This window comes from Mus musculus, chromosome 10 (genome assembly GCF_000001635.26).
Source record: "Mus musculus strain C57BL/6J chromosome 10, GRCm38.p6 C57BL/6J".
NCBI lineage: Eukaryota > Metazoa > Chordata > Mammalia > Rodentia > Muridae > Mus > Mus musculus.
In genome coordinates this window covers 44,669,389-44,692,244 of record NC_000076.6, presented here as the reverse complement: position 1 = coordinate 44,692,244, position 22,856 = coordinate 44,669,389, and the positions used below count along the sequence as shown (strand labels likewise).

The following is a 22,856-nucleotide window of genomic DNA, read 5'->3' as shown; positions in this document are numbered from 1 at the left end:
TAGTCTGCAATCGAGAAAGAACAATGAATAACGTAGGAGGACCAAGAGTTGGGTACAGGGAAGCAGTGTGAAACGTTGTTTCAGAGAACCGTGGAGTAATGTGTGAGATCAGGCTGACAGACGGGAAGTACAGTCAGAGAGGCTGGCTAGAAGGCATTGTAAATGATCAAGAAAGAAAGAACCTCGAGAAAGTAAGGGAAGTTTGGGGGAAACAAGTCAGTAGAACTGAATTTTCAGACATGATAGGGAATTTCAGGTGAGCAAAGGTAAGGATGAGAGAGACACGGTTGAGATGGATTCCTTGTTTTCAGCAGGAATGACCGTGAGACTGGACTGTGGGGCAGAAACGAGGAACTAGGAAAGGGAAGTGTTTTTGTGGGGGAGAGGGCAAGCTCAGCTAGCTAGCTGTTGTTGAATTTGAGACTCTGGGAAGAATTTCAAGTGAAAATGACCAATGGTCAGTCAGAGAGATGGGAATAAACCGTGAGCAAGGAACAGGACATGAGCTGTAAATCTGTGAGTCACCGTCCCCACATGCTTGCAGCCATGAGAACAGGGATAGTCTCTGCACACTGTAGTGGCCTGTGAGAAGTGGAAGACGTAGGTGGAAACCTCGGGTAGGAGGGCGTTGAAGACTGAAGCAAAGGCGTCTGGGAAACATCGGAACAGACAGGACGTTAGCAGGAAATAGAGGAGTACATGCCAGAGGTGTAAGAAGTGAGACGGTTTCCGGAGCAAGAAGAAAAATAATGATGAGAGACAGTGGGGATGGGTTGAAAGAAAGCACACTAGAGGCTGAAGTGGCAAGCAGTGATTTCTAGGAGCCAATTTGAATAAAGGGTTAAAGAGCTGGAATGGAGATTGGGTCCAAGGAGTTACAGAGATAGGATATGAACCATAGACTTAAAAACTTAGCAGTGAAAATGGAAGCAAAATGACTCTAGACATTTTGTAAACAAAAACCTACACTTAATATTTCTTAGGACTTTTTTTTTTTGGTAGTGGTGGTTGTTTTATGAGACAGATCTTCATAAGTAGTCCTACACAGTCTAGAAGCCACTAGGTACCCCAGGCTGGCCTTGCACCTGTAGTGACCATTCTGATGACCTCTTCAGTGCTCAGGTTATAAATGTATACTTCAATTATAGATGTGCACTACCATGCATGGATTTTATATGTGAGGGAGTCTTTATAAATATTTTGTCATATTGTTAAATGAGTTATTGAATTCATATACTCTTTGCTGACATAGCAAATGGAAATTCAGATGGACTTTTATTACCCTTGAAGTAGAGGTTAATATTCTTACCCTCTTCTATTCATGCACAGGAAAACATGTACACACACACACACACACACACACACACACACACACTTTTAAAAAGCTCGTAGACCTCTCCCCATGTTCCTAAGGTTATAGTCCTTAGAATTCTAGCTTTGAGATCAAATCAAATGGGTACTGTGTGACGCTGAGGATATCAGTGCTGGGTAGCACCAAATGCCTAGAGTTGCCTGCCCATCACAACAATGCTGTTGTTTGAGTATTTGAACTTTTTGATCCACTTTACAATGCCCCTCTTATATAAATAGGACTTCATGTCCAATGTGACTCTTTATCTATTAACTAATCTAGCCATATTAGGAGTTTTTAAGAAAATGACTAATTCCATCATTCTTGAACAGTCAGTCTTGTGGTGGCTTCCACATAGTCCTGCAGAAAACCATGAAGTCCAAAGAACAGACTTCTAAGTCTGCTCTGAAAAACATCAAGAACATTTGACCAAGGTCAGCATGTCTAACATGGTTTCCCATTGTTGCCTGTCATCCTGACCTTATCTTGCCCAAAAACTTAAATGTCCCATTCATTCCCAGTGTTAAGGAAAATGTGATGTGTGAACCTAAGATATGGGTAATAGTATAAATATTCAATATCACTTCAAGGCTGGTAATTACCAAGTCATTTGATGCTAAATTAAATTAAATTTAAATTTTGTTATAGAAAGTAAACTTCTATATATTTAGATTGGGAAAGAAAAGTATTTTCTCTAATTCTGAGAATAGTCAAAATCAAATGCTTTGGGACATAGAAATAAACTATATCCATAGTGATTTTCCCCCTTTGGACTTCATGGTTTTTTTGCAGGACTGTGTGGAAACCACCACAAGAACAACTGTTCAAGAACGGTGGAATTAGTCATTCCATAAGCAGGAAGACTGCTTGTGGGTTATTATCTGTAGATAGACAAGCACACAAATGCCAGTTTGGAGCTCAGAGAATTTTCACAAAAGATACCAGTGTGCCAGGGCCCAGCTCAGGCAATACAGAGCAAAAACTCTTCAAATGGACTTTGGAGGAAGCAAAGAGAAGGGGCTCCTCTAGACAGGGTAGTAGGAAACAGGTACTGTGAAAGCAGAAAAGGAAAAAACAAAATCTGAGGCAGTTTTACTGAGAGAGAGTAATACAGGGAGAGTGAAGCAGGAGGAACAAATCATGGTAAGGATGTTTGAAAAAGTCAGAGGGAAACACTACAACAAGCTTACTTAAAAATAGATATACATTGTGTGTGTGTATGTGTATGAGGGGGCAAGCCTAGCCTGCTGCTACTGAGTGTCTTCTAGACACAAAGTGGAAACTCTCCACTTATAAAATCTTAACTGTATAGTTACCGAAACAAGACCCACATAATGGTAACTTCAACTGATGTACCAGCATGGAGAGGGGACATTTTCTAAGGTCTCACCCCTAAACAAAGAGCTTCAGTGGCTGTCGAAAGAGGAAAGATTGGTTCCTCCCTACCACCACCAGGGATAAGCTCCCTGATTGGTTAACAATAGGTAACAGTAATTAAAGAAAAGGGGGTCATGAATTTAAGAGGGGGTGAGGAACTTGGAGGACAGATAATGGAGGAGTAGAAATGACACAAATAAAACATAAATAAAATTCTGCATGAAACTCTGAAAAGTATATATTAAAAAAAAACTTTAAAAGAAAAGCTCTTACATGGTCTTTTTAAGCACACTACATCCCTCCAAGGCGAACATTACTATAGCAGCTAATACCACATGATAATTTTGCCCAGCAGAAGATTTTCAGAAACAAAACTACATGATAATTTTGCCCAGCAGAAGATTTTCAGAAATAAAACTTTAATTTATGTGTGTGTGTGTGTGTGTGTGTGTGTCCAGGTTCAGTATTTGGCTTGTGAGATTCAGATTCTTCTATAGTGTAGTTTGTCACAATTTACTCATTATGACCTACACTGCAATCTTTATCCAGTCTTCCAATAATAGACATTTGAGCAGTCTCTAGTTGGGAACCATTACAGATAGTGCTGCTTGGAGCACTCTTGCATGCATCAGGAACACACATGTGTTCATTTCCCTTGGGTTTGAGGTAGGAGAGAAACTGTTGGGTGATGGGGTATTCATTTGTTTAGGTTCAGCAGAAAGTACCAAACAGTCCTCCAGGGTGCTGCACCTGCTTAGCCTTCCATTAGTAGATACTTGAGCCCTGGCTGGTCCACGTCATCACCAGAACTGTCAGGTGGTGGGGTTTTTGTTGTTTGCCTCTTCCTCTTCCAATGGCTTTGGTGTGCCCGGTATTTTAAAGTCTTCAGATACTCTGGCGTGGGAAACAACAGCATGATCAGTCTTGGTCTTAAGCAAACATTACTAATATTGAGAGCTAGCCATTTAAAAAGTTATGATTATGAAAATTTTCATTTTTAGTGTCTTAACTTACTTTGCATTGACATTGAAGGGGGATTTTTCCTGACTCTTCAGTTCATAGAGACAAGTTGACATGCTAGATTCACTCAACTCTGCTTCTATATGCCTTCAAAAATAAATAAGGAAAAGATAGGCAGGAAGAAAGAAGAAAGGATAGAGGAAGAGGGAAATAAGGGGTGAGAAGAAAGGAACAGAGGAAAAAATGGAGGGGAGGGAGAAAGTCAGCCACATTTGCTTGTCTCTAGCCACAGTGATTTCATGAGTATAACCTCTTTCAACATCAAAATGATAGATTCCGTAGGAAAAATTTTAATTGACTTTAATGATCTTGCAAGTATATATGCTTTTGGAGGGATAACAGGCATTCCTTCAATGATTCATTCAAATATACATAAAATTGTATACATAAAATATATTTTGTGCATGTAAAATAAGGTATAGATATAAACAAACATAAATGAAATAAAAGATTGACATCAACACATACATATCTACAGTCAGTACTAAATATGTCTCCAATATTTTCAAGACTTTTTGGACTTGGGTTTCTTGGAATGCCCCTGAAAGGTCTTCAGTCTTTAGCTATCATGTGAATTATCTATGTATAATTCCTCAGAAAGTCTCCCAAAAGCTTCAGGAAGCAAAGGTAAATGGATAAGATACAAGCCACTCATTACCTAGCCCTTCATTTGGCTCTACCTTCAGTGTAGACACTCCTTAAAAACCCATTCTAAAGTCAACCCAAGAGGACTCTAAGTGGTGTTATGCCACCTCCTCAACTTCTAAAAATACACAGACAGTCTAGATCTCTCAGCAAGTCATGACCCTCTTCAATCCTCCAAGGCAGAGATGCTTAAGTTCATCTGAAAAGGCTGTGAGATTCAAAAAGTAGCGACCAACTTCTCCTCATTCTTTGTCCAGACACAAGCCTTTTGGAGACATAAGAGCAGTGTCTCTAGAGTTTATTAAACTGAACTCATCCTCAGGCCAATGCGATACTGAGTGGTAGGTTGTCTAAAGTTTAAGGATAATAGGTGCTGTTCTGCACAATGTAGAAATTTCGAAGCACTTAGATCCTGTTTCTAACATTTTAGATACTTCTCCCCTCTCACTGTATAGCACGCAAACACATGCAAACATGCGCATGCGCGCGTACACACACACAGAGCCATTTTCCCTCTCTAACAAAATATTCATACGCATTGGAACAAATCACTGCTTCACATTAATTAATCACAACCTGGCTAGCTTCACCCCATTAGGAAGGAGAAGCCTGGCAGGAAGTGAGAGCAAGGCTAAAACTCTGCTCCTGTCCAGTTGCTAAGCAGTTGTGTGGCCTTGCCTGGGGGCTCTGCTCATGTAATAGATGCTCTTAGTTTTCTTGGTGATTACAAAGGTTCACGCATCCCCAATTCCTCACCAGGAGGAAGTGTCCATCATTTTTCCCCCAGTCTCCACAGGTATGCTATCTAAACCAGAAGGAGATCTGATCTTCTCTTTACTTAGAAGTCTGTTACAAACAAGATCATTTTGTTAAGTAAGGATGTGAGAAGTAAGTTTGAGGTTACAAAGAGACAGCCATCCCCACTAAAGGGTCTGCACAAGTCATGCTTTACTCTTGGTCAAGAGGAAGTGCTTGGGACCCAACCACACAGACAGGAAGTGCATTCAGATTTTTTACTTACTATGATGATGTCTGTGTTTTTTCTCCCATTGGCTGTGGTCTGACCTCACAGACCTAATTCAATTGGCTAGCCTGAAAAGAATTGGTGCACAGGAAATGAAAAAAGGCGGCAAAGTGTCACTGCTCCAAGGAGAAAAGGGTCACTGCTCCAGGCCATTAAATTCCTAGACTGGAGGATCGGACCTTTGAATAAACAAAGGTTTTAGTGGGTTGAGGGAAATTAAAACATTTGCATAAAAGTCTTACAAGATCTATGTGTGTGGTGGGGGGGGGGTGGATAAGAATATTTGAATTCCTTGTCCTTAACACAAGTTTAACAATATTTTATAGAAAAAAGTCATATTTGACATTTTTACAAGAGCTTGACAGGAGTGCTTCCTGTCAGTTCTAGCCACAAGACACTTGGAAACAAGAATCTAGCCTCTGGATTTTACAGCACTCGGTTCTCACTATCTGTTACCAACCTGAGCCTGCTTTGATAAGGGGAAAGAGAGGCCATGTCAAGCAAGATGGAAACCAAGCACAGCAGGAACCTAACAGAGAAAAGGGAAGGAGCGCACTCATTCTCAATCCTCCCTAGGCTGGAGAACCACAGCTTCCAGAGGACCTTTTATCAGCTTGCTGCCTGCAAGGGCTGCTGGGGGTGTGACTTTCCCCTACTCTTAACTCAGAGAAGCGAAACCGTTCCCCTCTTCCTCACTGCCTGACCCATGGGGAGGTCTGAACCAGCCCCACTTGATCCTGTTTGTTCTTTTCCTAAAAAGACAAGACAAAAAAGTGTGACAGTGAGTTAGCAGCAAACACCCTACTGGTTTAATTTTCCATGCAAAGTAAAAATTTGAATACAGGACTGAAAGGATATTGGCTAAACAACAAAATTGGTGAACTTGGTTCCATTCCCAGAAGAATCCATTGAAAGGTATGCCTTAAAGTTTTAATGAGAAATCAAGGGAGAATGTCAATGTGCTTCCTCTCTCAGAAGAATAAAGGACAAAAGTCTGGCTCTCCTCTCTGTTGTCTTCTTCCCTCTCTCCTCTCCCAAACTCAACATTGCCAAGCACCATGTGTTTAAATTGGTGGAGTTCTCTGAAAGATCCATCTGTCCATTGCACTTGGGTGGGAGTTATTTCTATTCTTCTAATGACCTCTCCTCAACAAACACACGGGGGTGGGGGGGAGGGGAGAGAGAGAGAGAGAGAGAGAGAGAGAGAGAGAGAGAAAGAGAGAGAGAGAAGAGCATAAAACTGTTGTTCTAATGTTCAAGCTAAGATCCATCTAAAGCTCTTTAACAAAGTGGGAGTCAGTGTCTGACCACAGAACAGAAGGAGGTGGGAGGGAGACTTTCTCTGTAGTTGTACGTCCTAGATCTGAAATGAGTACCTTCTGAGGACTCAAAAGCAGATCACATTTGCAAGCCTAAGTGCTGACTCATGTCCTCCCTCTAGGGCCACAGAAAGGAAGGGTGGGGTTGGAGAATCTGACCCTGAAGAGAGAGAGGGGTCAGAAGAGAGAGGGAGCAGGCACACGAGCAAGATTCCCTTGTCTTCTGATTTTCAAGATTCACGAACCCTGATGGGAGAGTCTGCAAACACTGCCAGAGGTCCTTCAGCATCTTTCTCAAGCTGTTCCTCGTTTATTTTCCTTTGGGACCTCCGAGGCCCATGTAGTCAATGAAAGAGAAGAGAAAATGCCAAAAGTCTCTCTCTGTTATGCCTACAAGGATGGGTGAAGTGAGTCAAACAAATTGAGGGAAAGAGAAAGAGAGAGGAAGGAGAGACAGGGAGAGCACAATAACTCAAGAGTAATCCAAGAAAGGATGACTTGTGCATCATGTCTCCCATGTCCTCCCGTTGTCTCACACAATTATCTCTCCACAGCCTCTTGGACTAGTTTGATACTGTATGTAACTAGTCAGCAGTCTGGCAGTGTCCTAGATCTAGCGACTGAGAAGACCGCACACTCTGTTGTAGGCTTGAGTACTGTCCCATTAGTTATATCAGGAGTGCGTTCTGTGGTGAGCCCAGTCACAACTCACTTTGGTGGCCACAGACAGTACTAAAGCCAGCATTTTATATTTGTGGTAGATATAAAATCTTCCATGGAATTTATGATTACTACATTTGGGTGCCCCTGCTAGATGAGATAACTATGCTATGACCACTGATTTATTTGCTCTATAAATATTATTTGTTTATGAAGTGTTGGGTGCATTTTTGGGAACTCAAGATACATGTACAGCTTGTATCCACAGGAAAGTCTGCAGGTAAGCACTTCTATTCATATGCATCCTACATGCATTAAATAGACACAGTCAAAGCCTTCTGATGCTAAATGACTGAAATGTATAATAAGGTAAGTCCTGTATAAAAGAATGGCATTGGGTAAGAGAGGATGAGACGTCTACCTCAGTGAGTTTGTTTTGGACAAGGATCACCATATCAAAGTTGAGTATTTTCTCCTGGGAGCTATGTCCTGCATTCTTCCATCTGTGTGTGCTAAGCCAGACAAACAATAAAGTTCACTTCAACTGGAGAAGCCTAGAGAAGATTAGGGAAGGATTTATTTAATTGTCCTTTTCCACTTTTAATATTTGTATTTGTCCACTTTCAATCACTAGTAACAAAATACTTGAGCATATCAACTGAAAAGACTAAAGACTTATTTTGATTTACAGCTTCAGAATTTTCAGTCCATGGTCACTTTGTCCTATAGTGAGTCTTTGGCAAGGCAAAAGATCATGGTACAGAGGTTATGGTCAAGCAAGGGGCTCCCATCATTCTATCCAGAGAGCAGAGAGGAATTATTGTGAAGATACAGTAGCCAATACTGAAATCTCAAGAATACTCCCTTAAACTAAGTCCCCCACTCCTAACTCTTAAACACTTTTTAGTAGTTCATCAAATTGTTGACTAGGGAGTATTAAATTGTTGACAACAGCAGGGTCCTCATGATCTCATTTCTGGATTGCACATCAACAGGCCTTCAGTGTATGAGATCTGGAAGACCTTTCCTATCCACAGCAACAATACAAAGTATATTTACAATGATATGAATGTATCCTTGAGGTCAGGGGCTCAAGATAGAATCTAGAGTAGATTTTCAAATATCTTTTAAAAATAATTAGTAAATCATAAAGAACTGAATCACAGTTTTCCGTTCGTTGACTGTTTTTGTTAACATTCTTTTCAGAACTAGAGAGATGGCTCAGCAGTTAAGAACACTGATTGCTCTTACAGAGGATCAGGGTTCAGTTACCAGCGCCTAAATGGCAGCTCACAACTCTCTGCAACTCCAGTTCCAGGTGATCCAACACACAGAGATGCATGCAGGCAAAACACCAATGCACATACAAAACAAAAATAAGTAAATCATAAAAATAAAAGCTCTTTTCATTCTCTGTCATTGTCAATATTTCTCCCTCCCCCTCCTCCTCTCCCTCTTCTTCCTCTTCCTGTTCTTTTTTTTTTTTTTTTTTTTTTTTTGCCAAAGCCTTTCGAACTCCTTTGGACTCCAGGGGCTTTTGGGACATAGGACTCCTATTTCTGTTCTGCTGCCTTGCCTACTTTACCATGGCCTATGTCTCTTCTTTTGTGTAGATTTAGCTAAAACCCATTCTCAGAGGAAATAGAACCACAGCAAACCTTTGGGTTTGATCATGACATGAGTTCTTCCTCATGGTATGTTTTTCTTTTCTTTTCTTTTTTTTTTTCTCCAAAATGTAACACATCAATAGGATTCAGTGTGATATTGTCATACACATGCAGACAGCACGCCTGGATCATCTCTAACCATCCTTACCCTTCTCATCTCTTCTACTACCATCTTTCCAGAGTCTTATCTATATTCTACATTTAGATGTCCTTTCTCTACATTTCTACATTCAAGGGAGAATGTGCTGTCATCTGCCTTTCTATGGCCAGCTTATTTCATGTATGCATTCCAGTGTAAGCAGTTTTGCTGCAAATGACAGTTTCCTTTGTATTTATAGCTAAATAATGTTCCGTTATATATAGTATATAAACCGTATTTTCTTTATCCAGTCATCTGTTGATGGAAACCTAAGCTGATTCTATATCTTGGTTATTGTGAAAAGTGTCTCAGAAAACACAGGTATGCAGCACTCTCAAATGAGATGACAAAAATCATTTTCTTTGTGCCTATATATGGAAATATGATCATCTGGTAGTACTGAAAGCATCGTTCTTATCACACATGGATGCACAAGAAAGAAAAAAAAAAACTTGTCTTCACTTATAACTCTTGAGTTGTAGAGCAGCCACCGAGAGCCCATAATCTAAAAGTAACTTTAAATGGAGCTGAGAGCAAATTGTCTTGGAGTGAGAAGCCACCTGAGGAAACCTATTTGCTCCATCGAGAGCTGAGAATAATCAACTATCTGTGTGCTTTAATAACACTTGTTTTGGATACCTTAGTCCCGTTTTTTTCCTTACTGTCTACCCTGCCTTCTACCCCCTAATAGAATTTCCCAATTCAGTTACTTAAGTTTATTTCAATTCCACCCAGATAATTGAGCACAAGAAGAATGGGGTGGGGAGGACACCTTGTAAAATGTAAGACATTTTACAAATATAAGTTACAACTAAGCACTAATTATATAGTGCTATCCTCTCTACTGATGTAGAGGTGGGAGTGAAAAATCCAAGATGAAAAGCCCTGACCCCGGTGTTCCAGGGACTCTGTGCTAAAAGAAGAGGTACCATGAAAATGACTGATCAGTAATGACAGGCTAGAATCATAAAAGGGGTCCTCCTAATGATGGAGGAACAAGGCACTTTTGAGTGAAATCAGAGAGACACGGGATTCTTCTGCTGTCAGAAACGGTAAAGATGCTGAACAGCATGGGAAAGATGGTGAACGTCTCACGTGGGAGGTAATCTGACATTACAGAGAAGATGCCTTCCAAAGAGGAAACTATCCCATCAGATCAATGCTGATCCTGGGATAGAAGGAGATGGATGAGGACCGTGGTCATTCAGTCAGACCCTCAGTTGTCCACATTAAGTAAGAGTTTATTTCTTGGAAAAAAGAAACAGTTGCAGTGAATTTTAAGTATTTCAATTGCTGCAGGCATCAGGTTAGCCTCAGAGATGCCCGGTTTTATTTTCACATTAGTTTTTTTGTCATGTTTTTTTTTTTTTTTTAAGGGCAGCAATAAACATATACAAGTTATCTTTGACTCTAGAAGGTTGGTGGGCACAGGTATAATCGTGGCTCCAATTCACCATTGTAAATAAAAGTACACAAGTCTCATCATCCCATGTCTGACCCCAGAACAATGTCTGAGGTCTGCACACAGCTCTACACTTTGTAATGTGCAGGGTGAACTCTGCTGGTAACATATAGAACATGTGCTAAAAGTGAGTCCACCACTTCAGTGTCATTATACAGAAATATATCTGATTAAAACTTGGGACATATAATATTTTAATGAAGTTTCTGTATTTGACTTTTTAAAAAAGTAATTAAATGTTCAAGATGCAACCACTTAAAATAAAAAATGTTGTTACATATAGGGACCTTGAATACCATGACCAAAAAAATAAATCACCTATACACAGGGAAGGTGTCAGGCTCCTTCAGTTTAGTTAAAGACTTGAAGAATCTATTTTTAAGGTTTTCTTTTAAGCACAGAGAGTAGCCTGAGAGAGGGGGTACAGGTGGCATTCTTTTCCAGCCAAGGGTGCAAACACTCAATTAAAATGAAAGGTGCATTTAGAAGGAATGTGTTGCCATATATCACCTGTGATTAGATGTGTGACAACTTTTACGGACAGGAAGGCTTCCATTCAAGAGCAGACAATTCTTCCAGTTACTCGTGGGTCTAAGGTCATGCCCTGACAGTGGGAACAATGACTGTCAACCCTATGGAGGAAACTCCATCACCCAGCTCAGGTGTGCAGCGAAGCATTTGAAGAGGAGCTGACTCTGCTGTTTACTCTCGTGAGGCCCTTTGTCTTTTTCTGGATGGAGACAGATAACATGATGCCTTTTACTAGAACCCATATGGGACATTTTTGTTTTTCTGTTTGGGGCTTTTACCAGTTCTGCATTCCGAGGTCAACATAAAACCCCTGTTTACTTTCTGTCCTGGAAAATGCTGTCAGCTCCACGATGAACTCTTCCTGGAAGAGCCTCCCTCTCCTCCCAGCCCAGCAAGTCCCTTTTGATTGGCTACAGGAGGATGATAAACTCGGATGTTTAACATCAAGTCATATCTGGGGAACCCTTTGCCAGCCCTGAACTCTTGAAAGCACACTCCTGGAAAAGCTCACTGGCTCTCTGGGATGCATTGCACTGAGCTTCCCCCTTACCCTGTACATCTGGGAAATTCCAGATAACCAGAACTTATGGTTGTTTGGAAACAATTTTGTCAGCTGTTATTTTCCTATATCACGAATCTATATTCAAATATGAGAACAGGGGGAAATTTTAGCCTAGAAACTAAAGAAAAAAAGTGAGGAGTGAACAGGCTGGACCATACAATAACGCTATAGTCTCTCCAAGGTCTGTATAAGGATAGATTCCAATGGATCAGATTCCCGTGCTGAATTCTGAGTAAGCCCACTGTTTTTCCCCCTTTGACACTTATCCAACATCACTATTTTTAAAATGAACTTCAAACTCCAAATATTTCTGATATATACTCCCAGTGAGTGATGGGAGGAGAAAAAAAAATACTCTAATTTATGCTCAGAACAAAAGTACCCAAAATATATATGGAAAAATAACAATAACAACTAATGAAATAATTGTTTAGAAGATTTCCAAGTGAGGGAGAGATGGACAGTTTTTAAACTTCTCTTCAGTTGTGCAGTGTGCCAGGTCTGTTAGTGACTACAGACATCAAACCACAATAGACAGACAGACTCAAGCAAACAGCTAGATCAGAAAGTGCAGACAGCATTTTTGCACCAGAGACTTTGATGATAGAAAATGTTTGCCGCAGTTCTCAAGTGAAAGTCAAAGAAGGGAAGGAGAAAAAGATACGCTCTTCTGTTGTCTACCCACAGTTAAAATATTTGTACTTCTTACCATGGAAACACTGACTTAGAGAAAGGGAACAAACCTTTGGGGACTTCCATCCCTAGCATGTTGAGAGGGAAATGCCCAGAAGTACATCCAAAAAGGAAGAAAGGGCAAATGGATTTGTGCAGATATGCCATCAGGAGCAGGACATTAGATGCAACTGTGTAAGACGAACTAGCTACTCAGCCAAGAGTTCCCATAAACCAAAGCCCACAGTGGGTGGAAACAACTGTTGCTGTATTACTCCTATTCAGAATGCTTAAATACCCTCCCAGGTCCTTTGTAAACCATCTTACTTCCAACATTTAGAATCCTCTCCAATTCCATGGGAACCAGGAATAAGTACTAGACCACCTGGAGAACCAGGTATTCCAAGGTCAAACCTTTTATCACAGATTAAATCTCCAATTTGCAGTTTCTAAAGGTCCTGAAACAGCTCCCATTTGATAGGTTACCTCCAAAGACTGCTAGTGAATTTTACATGTGTAATTTCTCCATACTGCAATTTCCTTAAGAGATCATTCATAAAGAATTTATAAAGGGTCACATAGAAAGTAACAAATCTTTACCCATACCTTTTGAACATGAATGTTGTTTTATTGTGTGTTGATGACTGGAGTGATCTTGGGAAGCCTTGCTGCTTCTGTACCTTTTTTTCTTTAAGTCACGTATGCCTAGAGAAGACACCAAGTTCCTTTCATGTTCACTGCATCCATAGCCCTACCAAATGCTCAACCTCAATGAACTCCTGGCCTCTAGTCATCTTCTTTCATTTTCAGTTGATTATACTTCTTTTTCATGTTAATACAGATGATCCAGAGCTAACTCTCTAGTTGATTCAGCCAAAAATCACCTGGCAGCAGTACCTCCTAAGTGGTAAACCACACATAACAATGCCACCAAAGAACTCTCAAACCAATCAAGATGAGAGGCCTCCAAAGTCTCACAGGAGTTTACAAGAGCCAAAAGGATGCTCAGTAAAGTAGATCATCTGCTTTTATTTATTTTGTCATGTCCCTTCAAAACTTGTTTTTAGGGTCATGTTTTATAGTGCAAATAATGTAGCAGAACATTGTAGATATGCCATTTATAAGTTATCGTCTATTCATTAAAGCATTGTGCTAAAATATTTGATGTTATTACTTCTAGGAGTATGTGATCAAAACCAAACAAAAAGTTCATGTGAGATGTCCTAGCTAGCAGTTCAATCATCAAAGAAAACTGACAATAAAATAAAGATAAATAAATAAAACACTAATTACTCATGACTTAGTACTGGATCTGACTACCACCTGGTTTTATAAATAAAGTTTCATTAGGACACAGTCACACTCATTCATTTACATAGTGTCTAGGGCTAGTTCAGAAGATGTCTTGGAGATAGAACGACCCACAAGTCCTAAACTATTTTCCGTCTCTGGCCTTATAGAGAAAATAAAATGACTGACCCTTGATCTAAACCAGTGTTTCTCAACCTGCTGCTACCATTTAATACATTTCCTTATGTTTTACCAAGAAGCTCCCAACCATAAAATTATTTTGTTATTAATTCATAACTAATTTTGCTATGGTTATGAATTGTAATGTAAAATCTGATATGTAGAATATCTAACATGTGACCTCCTTCATGACCCATATTTGAAAACCGAAATCTGGAGGAGATTGTGAAAACAGAACAAAAACCATGCATGCTCCTCAAAGCACTCTTCAGCCACTGCTCTGTGGATAGCAAACCCTGCCATCTACATACCTGTGTTCTTTCAAAAAGTTGACGTGTAAACTAAAATTCAATTTCATCCATAAGCAGCTGCTTTTACCTAAGTCTGTCTGATTTCCTTGTGCTCCATTACTCCCTGGCTAGCTTGTAGCACCTTACTTTGGACAACAGTGGGTGCCCTGCCCCTGCCAAAACATGTTGTGCTCCAGTTAATATACTATATTTTTTAAAAGATCCAGAGACGCAATAGCCAATAACATGATTACTTACTCACAACATGCCAATGAAATATTAGTATTTGTCTAATCATGAACATTATCCACAAACTTGTAACAGTGGGATCATCAAGGGCTCTCCCTCTGCTCACCCACACTTCTTCAACCACTATACCTATAGACTCACAAAGACATTTGGGTATTGGCAAATGAACCCCTCCTTGTTTGGGGAGATGAGCCTGGGCCTGAATTTTGTACTAGAATTACTTTAAGTGGTTTCAGTAAGCGTGGTTCAACACCTGTGCCATCAGCATCATCTGAGAACTTGCTAGAAGTGTAAATTCTCAGGTTGTATCCCTGAATTATTGAATTGGAAATTATAGGGGTGGAGCATAGACATCTGTTGTTATTTATAGTGTTCCCATTGAAGAAAGAAGGAAAGAAATGCTGATTTAAGGACCTGGCATCATTCCTGAAGATGGAACCAGAAGAAAAGAACATTATGCTCCCCATTACTGCCTGTCCATGAAGTCTTTCTCCGGCCAACATTTGCTTTACATGTGCAAATCCCTAGGGAGAAGTATTTCTTCTTTGACTTTACTGGAGCAAATACTGAATAGAAAAACACATTACAATGCACCCAGTGATCAAATATCTGACCTCAATTATGCTCACTGTATTTTGTTTGATGCTTATCAGAGTTCTAGCAATATATGAGTCAGTGTAAAAAATGGATCCTATATATCTACTCCAGTGAACACCTAACCAATACTATGTCATAGTCTGATAAAAGAATTTTTCAGCTAAAAAAGACTGCCAACAAGCATCTCTTATTAAGATGCAAATCAAGCACTTTGAATGAAAAAGTTGGTATCTGGAACTTGGGAACTTTCACTGATGGAAAAGTTGAGAACATTTAGTTGGGGAATGGGCATTTGAGCTAATCCAGCTGCAAATTACATTTTTAGAATTGGACAAATGCACTGTCCAATTAGAGAAGGGTGTATGGGACAGGGCAGTAGCAGAGGAATGACATCCTGAAGAACTAAGGACTAGAGCACAGAGCTGGAGTGAGTGTGACGTAAGAGGAAGTAGAGGGAACAAGATGCACACAGTGGTGCTTTCCTTCATTATTTTAACAGATCACCACAACTTCTGTTTGAGACTAGAAGGAAGCCGGAAGTGAGTCACCACTGAGGTAGTTCAGCAGGACATAAAGGTAGTTAAAGCAGGGGAAGATAGAGAGAAACAGACAGATTTCGGAGCATATAGATTTTCTGATACAGAGTGGAGGAAGCAGGAGTCCAGGCTGACTCCTGAGTTTCAGCTGCAGGGAACTCATTAGCACAAACCCATAACTCAAGGTCTTCCTCTAGAAGAAGACCAAAAGGAAGCAGGCTGAGAAAAACCAGAAGGAAAGACTGTTGCAATGGTAATGGAAGACAATGGAAGAATGAGAGGTTCTGATTCCTACTCATAGAGAAGAACTCAGAAAGAATTGCCATTTTATAGGACACATATTACAACTAGGCATCCTGGCAGAGAATGTGTCCCAGGTTCTTCCTCAGGGAAAAATTTACTCTATCCTTTCAAACCTTATCTCTAATTATAGAGATTTTCATTTTGTCATAAGGATAGATGAAGTCATTAAAGTCTAGTCAAACAAAAAGCTATTTGACCAAATTAATTGTGTCTATAAAATATATGACAGAAGTCTCAGCTGCCCAAGATTCTGTCCCATAATTCTGACTTTTTGATAGCATTGAAAATATCTTAGTCCTAAGACAACTTGCCTCAGAACTTCCCGTGAAGTCTATCAAATATTACCTCAGGTAAAAAACTTCTTCAATCAGTGATGGCCCAGCACTTGGGAGGCAGAAGCAGGAAGATTTCTACAAGTTTGAGGCCAGTGTGGTCTTTAGAGCGAGTTCCAGGATAGCCAAGGGTATACATCAAAACCCTGTCTTGGAAAAATTAATGTTAAACAACAACAACAACAAAAACCTACTTCATACTCAAGGATCCACACAGGCAGGTATAACAAGTTGGCCATCACACAAAAGTCAGCCTAAAGGTTAAAGGCTAGCTGCCAGGACCAGAACCTCAGTCTTCTCATGTCCCCCAGCAATGCAAGTGAAATATAAAATGGGCATCCAGGGCAGCTATGGACTGGGAAGCAACAGAGAAGCATGCACATATGAAACCTAAAGATTCTGTGCACTTGGGAGCTTATACTTTCCTCCAGATACAGGTTATCCTTCACCAAAAATAAAATAAACATCAACAGAAATGTTGTTTGCTTTTGAGTTGTTTACCCTGGGTTACAGGGCCTGATGCTGGTACAATTTCTGTCAAGCTGTTAGTTTCACTTTAACTTTTATTCCAAATGATTCTTTGGCAAGAATGGGACAAGGCTGAAGCAGGTGGCCTCCGAGCATGCATCTATAACTCCCACGTACTGCACTAGGCACTGAAGCTACATCAACTACACTTGATCATCACAGAAATCCAATGGGCTGGTGACTAACCGTTTCATTTCACAGATGAGGAAACTGAGACTTGAAAGCATTAGATAACTTATTACACATGTCTAAGTCAAATACCAGTGAGCTTTTTAGCAAGCCCAATGTTAAAAGAAGCAACACTGTCCAAGGAGAAGTATGACCACATATCAAGCTCTGCCATTAGACAAAGTCAAAATGAGAAGACAGCCAAAGGGGATGGAAGTAAAAGGGAGAGGGCTCAGGTTACCGAAGCAGAGCTGGCAGTGGGTGGAAGGCTTGGCAAAAGCTGATGCCTACATGGCATCTAGTAGAACTAACGCTTATGGAAAGAAGATGCAAATTGGTTAAAGATTAGAAGTTGGCATACTGTTTAGACATTTTTGTTTTTATTTTGCTTCAGTTTGCTGTTTGAGAACTCAGTGGGTATATATTACCAGATTTGTTCAAATCCACTCCCACCACCGTCTCTCCAGTCCCTCGCCTATTTTCCTACCAATTTCCTTTCTAAATTCTTAATTTTATTGTTAAGGTCAGTGAGTTCACTCATGTTATCCATATAATACATTTGTAGCTTCTCTGGGATCGCCTCCCTGATGAAGTGGACTCTTGTTCTGCAAGCATCCACCAACTGCCAATAGCTCCTCAGCTAGGGGTGGGGCTTCATGAGGCCTTCCTGCTCCAGTTGTTGGACTTTTGGGTGCTTTGATCTTGCAAAGGTCTTAAGCACATAGTTACAGCCGCTGTGAGTTTATGTCATATAACAGTGTTGTCAGAGCCAGACAATACCGTTTCATTACAGATAACCATTGCCTCTGACTCTTACAATCTCTCTGTCCCCAAGCCTTGAGGGGAAGGAGTGTGATATAGATGCCCCATTTGCAATTATACTCTCTACAGTCTTTTATTCACTTCATGTTAACCAGTCACAGGTCTCTGCATTAATCATTACTCTCTTACAAAAGAATGGTCTCTCTGATGGAGGATGAAAAATGCCCTAACCAGTGGGCCCAAGGGTAAGGACTTAAAGTTCAGTTTGTTATTATGTTTATTTAACTAATTAGTGGTCATAGGTTATCTCCTAGGTAAGAAGCCATGGGTCTTTGTTTCAATTGATGGTATCAAGCATTCACTCTGTCTTGTGGAGTGCGCCTCAAACTCAATCAGAAAGTAGCTACTTCCATAGTATGTCACTATTACAAAGGTGAACATATCTTGCCATGATAGGCATTATTGTAGATCTCTATGTGCACAGCGGAGTATAAAGTACATGACCTTTTTATGCTCTGAAACCTTATACACACACATAGTGTATCTTGATCACATCCATCCCTCGCTCCACCACCACAACTTCTCCCAGGACCTCCCCACCACAGCTACCCTGGCTCACCTCATGTCTCCTCTTAGAACTGTTTATGTAAATCCACTAAGTCTAACGACTGCGGCCTCATGCATATGCGACCATCCATGGGTTTTATTCACCCGGTGATGACAACCAGAATAAAAAGCCTCACATCTAAAGAAATTTTCTCCAGCTGTTTTATTAATACATAATTATATTTAAATGAGTATGCCATGTCTTTTTCCTTATATTTTCTAAACCTGTGTGCTTGGGTCTGTGCACTGTTGGACTCTCATTAGCTCAAATAGTTGAATGTTTTCCATTCATATGGTAGATACCTCTATATGGTAGATACTCAGATAATTCACAAATAAGGATATTTCTCCCCTTTTGGTTCCTAATCATTGTGAGACTTGCTTATATTCCTTTGCTTATTGTATTGGGTAGTTTTTCAATGTGGAATACTAGTGGGAATAGAAATATGCTTCTCTTTCATGGGGATGTTCCAACTTTAGATGTGTATTTTCTTTGTCTGTATGTCCCACTCTTACAATCTCCTCTGTACCTTTGCTATATACATTATTTCCATTGGAGGATAATCCCAGGAGGAAAATAGTCAACAGAGTTTTAGATTCTTCTTCTTTAGGCCTAGGAAGTGGACGTAGGAGGGTTGCAGGCCTGAAGCACCTGAGTCCAAGGAATTTCCAGAGAGCTGTGAGAGGAGACAGAACCTCTTCCCATGTCCATTCCACCAGAGTTTAAGAGTCAAAGCCCACCCTCAGGGCAGGAGCCTAGGAGACCCCTGTGATGCACTACCCATGTGTTAAAGAGGCAGTGCCTCTGGCATCAGAGCCATAAGCCAGCACTGATGAGATGCAGAGACCCAGAACATCTTTGCTTAGATGGACCTTGCCAACTATGGGAAATCAGAGAGGAAACTTTCACTGGCTACTGGGACCAGTCCTTAACCTCTTAGATTGGTAAAAAGAAATAAGAGGGAGAGAAATCAAGGTTTGCCTCTGAGACAAAGACCACAAGAATAATAGCAGGAGGAAATGAAATGTTTCATACAGAACTGCCCAAGGAGACCTGGCTGTAAACTTCCCTTTCATACAGACCTGCCAAAGGAGACCTGGCCGCAAGCTTCCCTGAGTTACTTACTACATGGCTAGTGAGTGGTGGTTGCTCCCTAAGCATGTGATAAATTAAAGGTGCAAATCTAAGGGATTTCTAACAGAAAGCACGCTCCCTTGTAGCTCCTTACAACTAATGGTTTCTTTTTGTGTCATAGTTTGTGCTTATAGAAATATTCACAGACAAAATATTTTAGATTAGCATTTGAAGAATAAACCTCACACACACCCCCATACCACTTCATCTTTCAGAACATTTTGACACCTAAAACATCAAAAGTTGAATTTCATTCTGCTTTTCTTATGTGGAAGTAAAATGTGCACATTTCATACGGCATAGGTAGCCTGAAGAATTTGTACAAAATAAACATTTTGTTTTAACTAGCAACTTCTTTTTAAAAACAGAGACACTTCCTCTACCTCCACCTGCTTTTTCCCAGGAAACAATTCAAAGGTAGCCATTCTGTCCTTTCCAATCTTAAGCAGCCTTATCTGCTTTTGTCCTTAACAAAAGAAATTAAGCTGGGCATGGTGGAGCATGCCATTGAAACCAGTGCCAGGGGAGCAAAGGTGGGGGCATCTCCTGATTCAAGACAACCCCAGCCTACATGATATGGTCCGCTCCAGCAAGCCAGGGATACATCCGGAGATCCCATCTCTAAAGGGGAAATAAAAAGCTGTAACGTGTATTCTTTTTTTTCTCACTTGTTTCTCAGCAGTGTTGCTTGTGAGGTATTCTCCTGCATCCGTGTGTCATAGCGGGTCCTTCATTTTCTCCCGCATTACATTCTATCGTGTGTGTGTGTGTGTGTGTGTGTCACATCTGAGTTTTTAATGCTGTTTATGAGCATTTGTGCTGTCTGTAGTTTGGGCTCTGACAAACAGCGCTGTTATAAACGTTCTCAAGCAAGCCATTATGGTGTATTTTATTTCAGCCTTTAAAATTAAGTATTTGTGATGAAAAGTGAAAAACAGTGTATCATATTTCAAAACATGTTCAAATGTAATTAATACATAAATCAACAGCCTTATGATAGTTTTGAATATCATCATGAAACAATACTCTAAAGTTTTTAATCCTATGATAAAATAATACTTTTTTGGGTTTTTTTGTTTGTTTGTTTGTTTGTTTGTTTGTTTGGGTTTTTTTGAGACAGGGTTTCTCTGTATAGCCCTGGCTGTCCTGGAACTCACTTTGTAGACCAGGCTGGCCTCGAACTCAGAAATCTGCCTGCCTCTGCCTCCTGAGTGCTGGGATTAAAGGCGTGCACCACCACCGCGCAGCAAAATAATACTTTTACTAAAAAGAAAAAAAATCAACAGCTTCTTTTATGAGGTTGTTTTGAGGCAGGGTGGGGTCCATAGGCCTTTAATCTCAGTACTCAGAAGGCAGAGGCAGGCAGATTTCTGAGTTTGAGACTATCCTGGTCTACATTGTGAGTTCAAGGACAGCCAAAGCTACATAATGCCACCCTGTATACTAAATATAAAAATAATCAAATAAATGAATGACTGTTTTATGTGTATACATGTCTTTTGTGGTAATAATTAATCTCAATCTGGGGTTTCTACCCTACCTTTGATCATTCCATTCTCAGATAAAGGGCACAAAACTTTTATATTTATAATAACCCTTAATCAGCACTAGAGCGGGACAGATATTTTACCCTCTAAGCTATTAGTATCTACTTTCCTATCAATAACCTTGAGTTATAACATGCCATGTTCCATCTGGGCCATCTTAACTCCAATTGGCCAGCCCTTGTGGCCCTGTTTTTATGATTCCTATGCCATAGTGTCTTCTCCTCTCTCTGCCTTCTCTCTCCTCCCACTTGTGGTCCTAACTCTGACCCAAGCTCAGGAACCGAAACTCTGCCTATCTCTCTTCTACTCAATTACAGGGAGTAGGCATCTTTATTCAACCAATAGTTTTAAATTAAAGAGCAAGGTTACATAGCATCACTTGGTGGTGTACATAAGGATTTCCTAGTCCTTGTGGGCAACCAGATCTTGGGGGCACATATTTAGCATTAACAATATATAGCAACAGACCAAAAACCTCAACACAGTCTGGGTGAGTGTTGGTACAAATATACCATGGCTGGTGTGAACTTTGGAGAACGACTTTGGGAGTCAGTTCTCACCTTGTACCTTTGTTGACACAGGGTCTCTCCTTGGTTGTTCATTGCATACCTCTCAGGCTACCTGCCCTGAGAGCTTCTTACGATTCTTTTGTGTCTGCCTCTTGTCTTGCTATAGAAGCTGTGGGATTGCAGACATGCACAATCCACTTGATATAGGCTCTGTAGGTCCAGGTCTCCCACTTGAATGGCATCTTCCCAGCAAAGCTTCTTCTCTAAAAATGGCTAGTGCACATATACTTCTTAACCTCAGATTCTTTTCATTCATTTCTACTGAAAAACAGAAGTACTATATAGCCTACCATTAGGTTGGCTATATCAGCTATCAGGCATCTATTGAAATGAGTCAGTCTGTCAAAGAGACATCAACATCATCCATGTTATTACAGCATTATTTATAATAATCAAGATACAGAAGCAACTGTATCCATCAAAGATAGATAGATAAATAAATAAAATGAGGCACTTACATACTATAGAATTTTACTTGGTTCAATAAAGAAGGAAGGTTTATGACTCATGACAATGTAGATAAATAGAAAGACATTAAGTAAAATAACACAGCCACAGAAAAACAAACACTTCCTGATTTCCTTATAAACGAATTTGAGAATGTGAATTTGTAGAAGCAGAGAAATCAATGATGATTTGGGGACAAGTGAAAGTGATGAGATTACTAAGGCAGGTAAATATGAGGTATAAGTTGAAGAGATCGTTTGTACAACATGGTAACATAATTGGTAGCAATCCATTTGTACACTTGAGTGTTACTAAGGAATCAGATTGCTAAGTTTTAACAGTAGGCTGAACTTGTATGTGACTCTTAACTATGTATATTCTGGGCTACGCACTGAGCTGTTCATAAAAAAAAAAAAAAAAAGATTCCATGACTGGGAGTAAATTTTATCTCTAAGCTGCTCACATTGGTTCCTCACCAAACACAAACATTCAAACTACAACCATAAATGATATTTAGAGAATTTATGAACTTGAGCAAGCTTCTTTATAGATGAAACACATGTGACATTTTATCCCTGCCCTCTCCTGAGCTCAGATCTTTTACTATTTCATGATATAGAGGGACAGAGTCATGCCCCACAGGCCACACCCACTTCATGCTCCAGTTTTATATAGCCCACAAATTATGAATGCTGTCACATATGTAAATGCATAGGGGGAAAATCAGAATACTTCACAACATATAATATATATTTATATATAATATAAAATTGTGACACAATTTATATAAAATTCAGTTGTCAGTATCATTAAATAAACTTTATTGACACACTTACCTCCTCATTTTCTGAACCTGCTTTCATGCAAAAGTAGACAAGCTAAGTATTT

The 22,856-nt window shown here is 40.0% G+C and overlaps 1 long non-coding RNA gene across 1 annotated transcript in view; it reads right to left on the bottom strand.

Moving 5' to 3' along the window:
• Nucleotides 1-3,130: 3,130 nt before the first annotated feature.
• Nucleotides 3,131-22,856, bottom strand: part of Gm35154 — a 90,216-nt gene continuing 70,490 nt past the window's right edge. Inside the window, exons 3-4 of the long non-coding RNA XR_380292.3 lie at nt 3,743-3,835; nt 3,131-3,622 (exon numbers count right to left, since the gene is read on the bottom strand). This is a non-coding gene — a long non-coding RNA (predicted gene, 35154). The remainder of the gene's footprint in view (nt 3,623-3,742; nt 3,836-22,856) is intronic.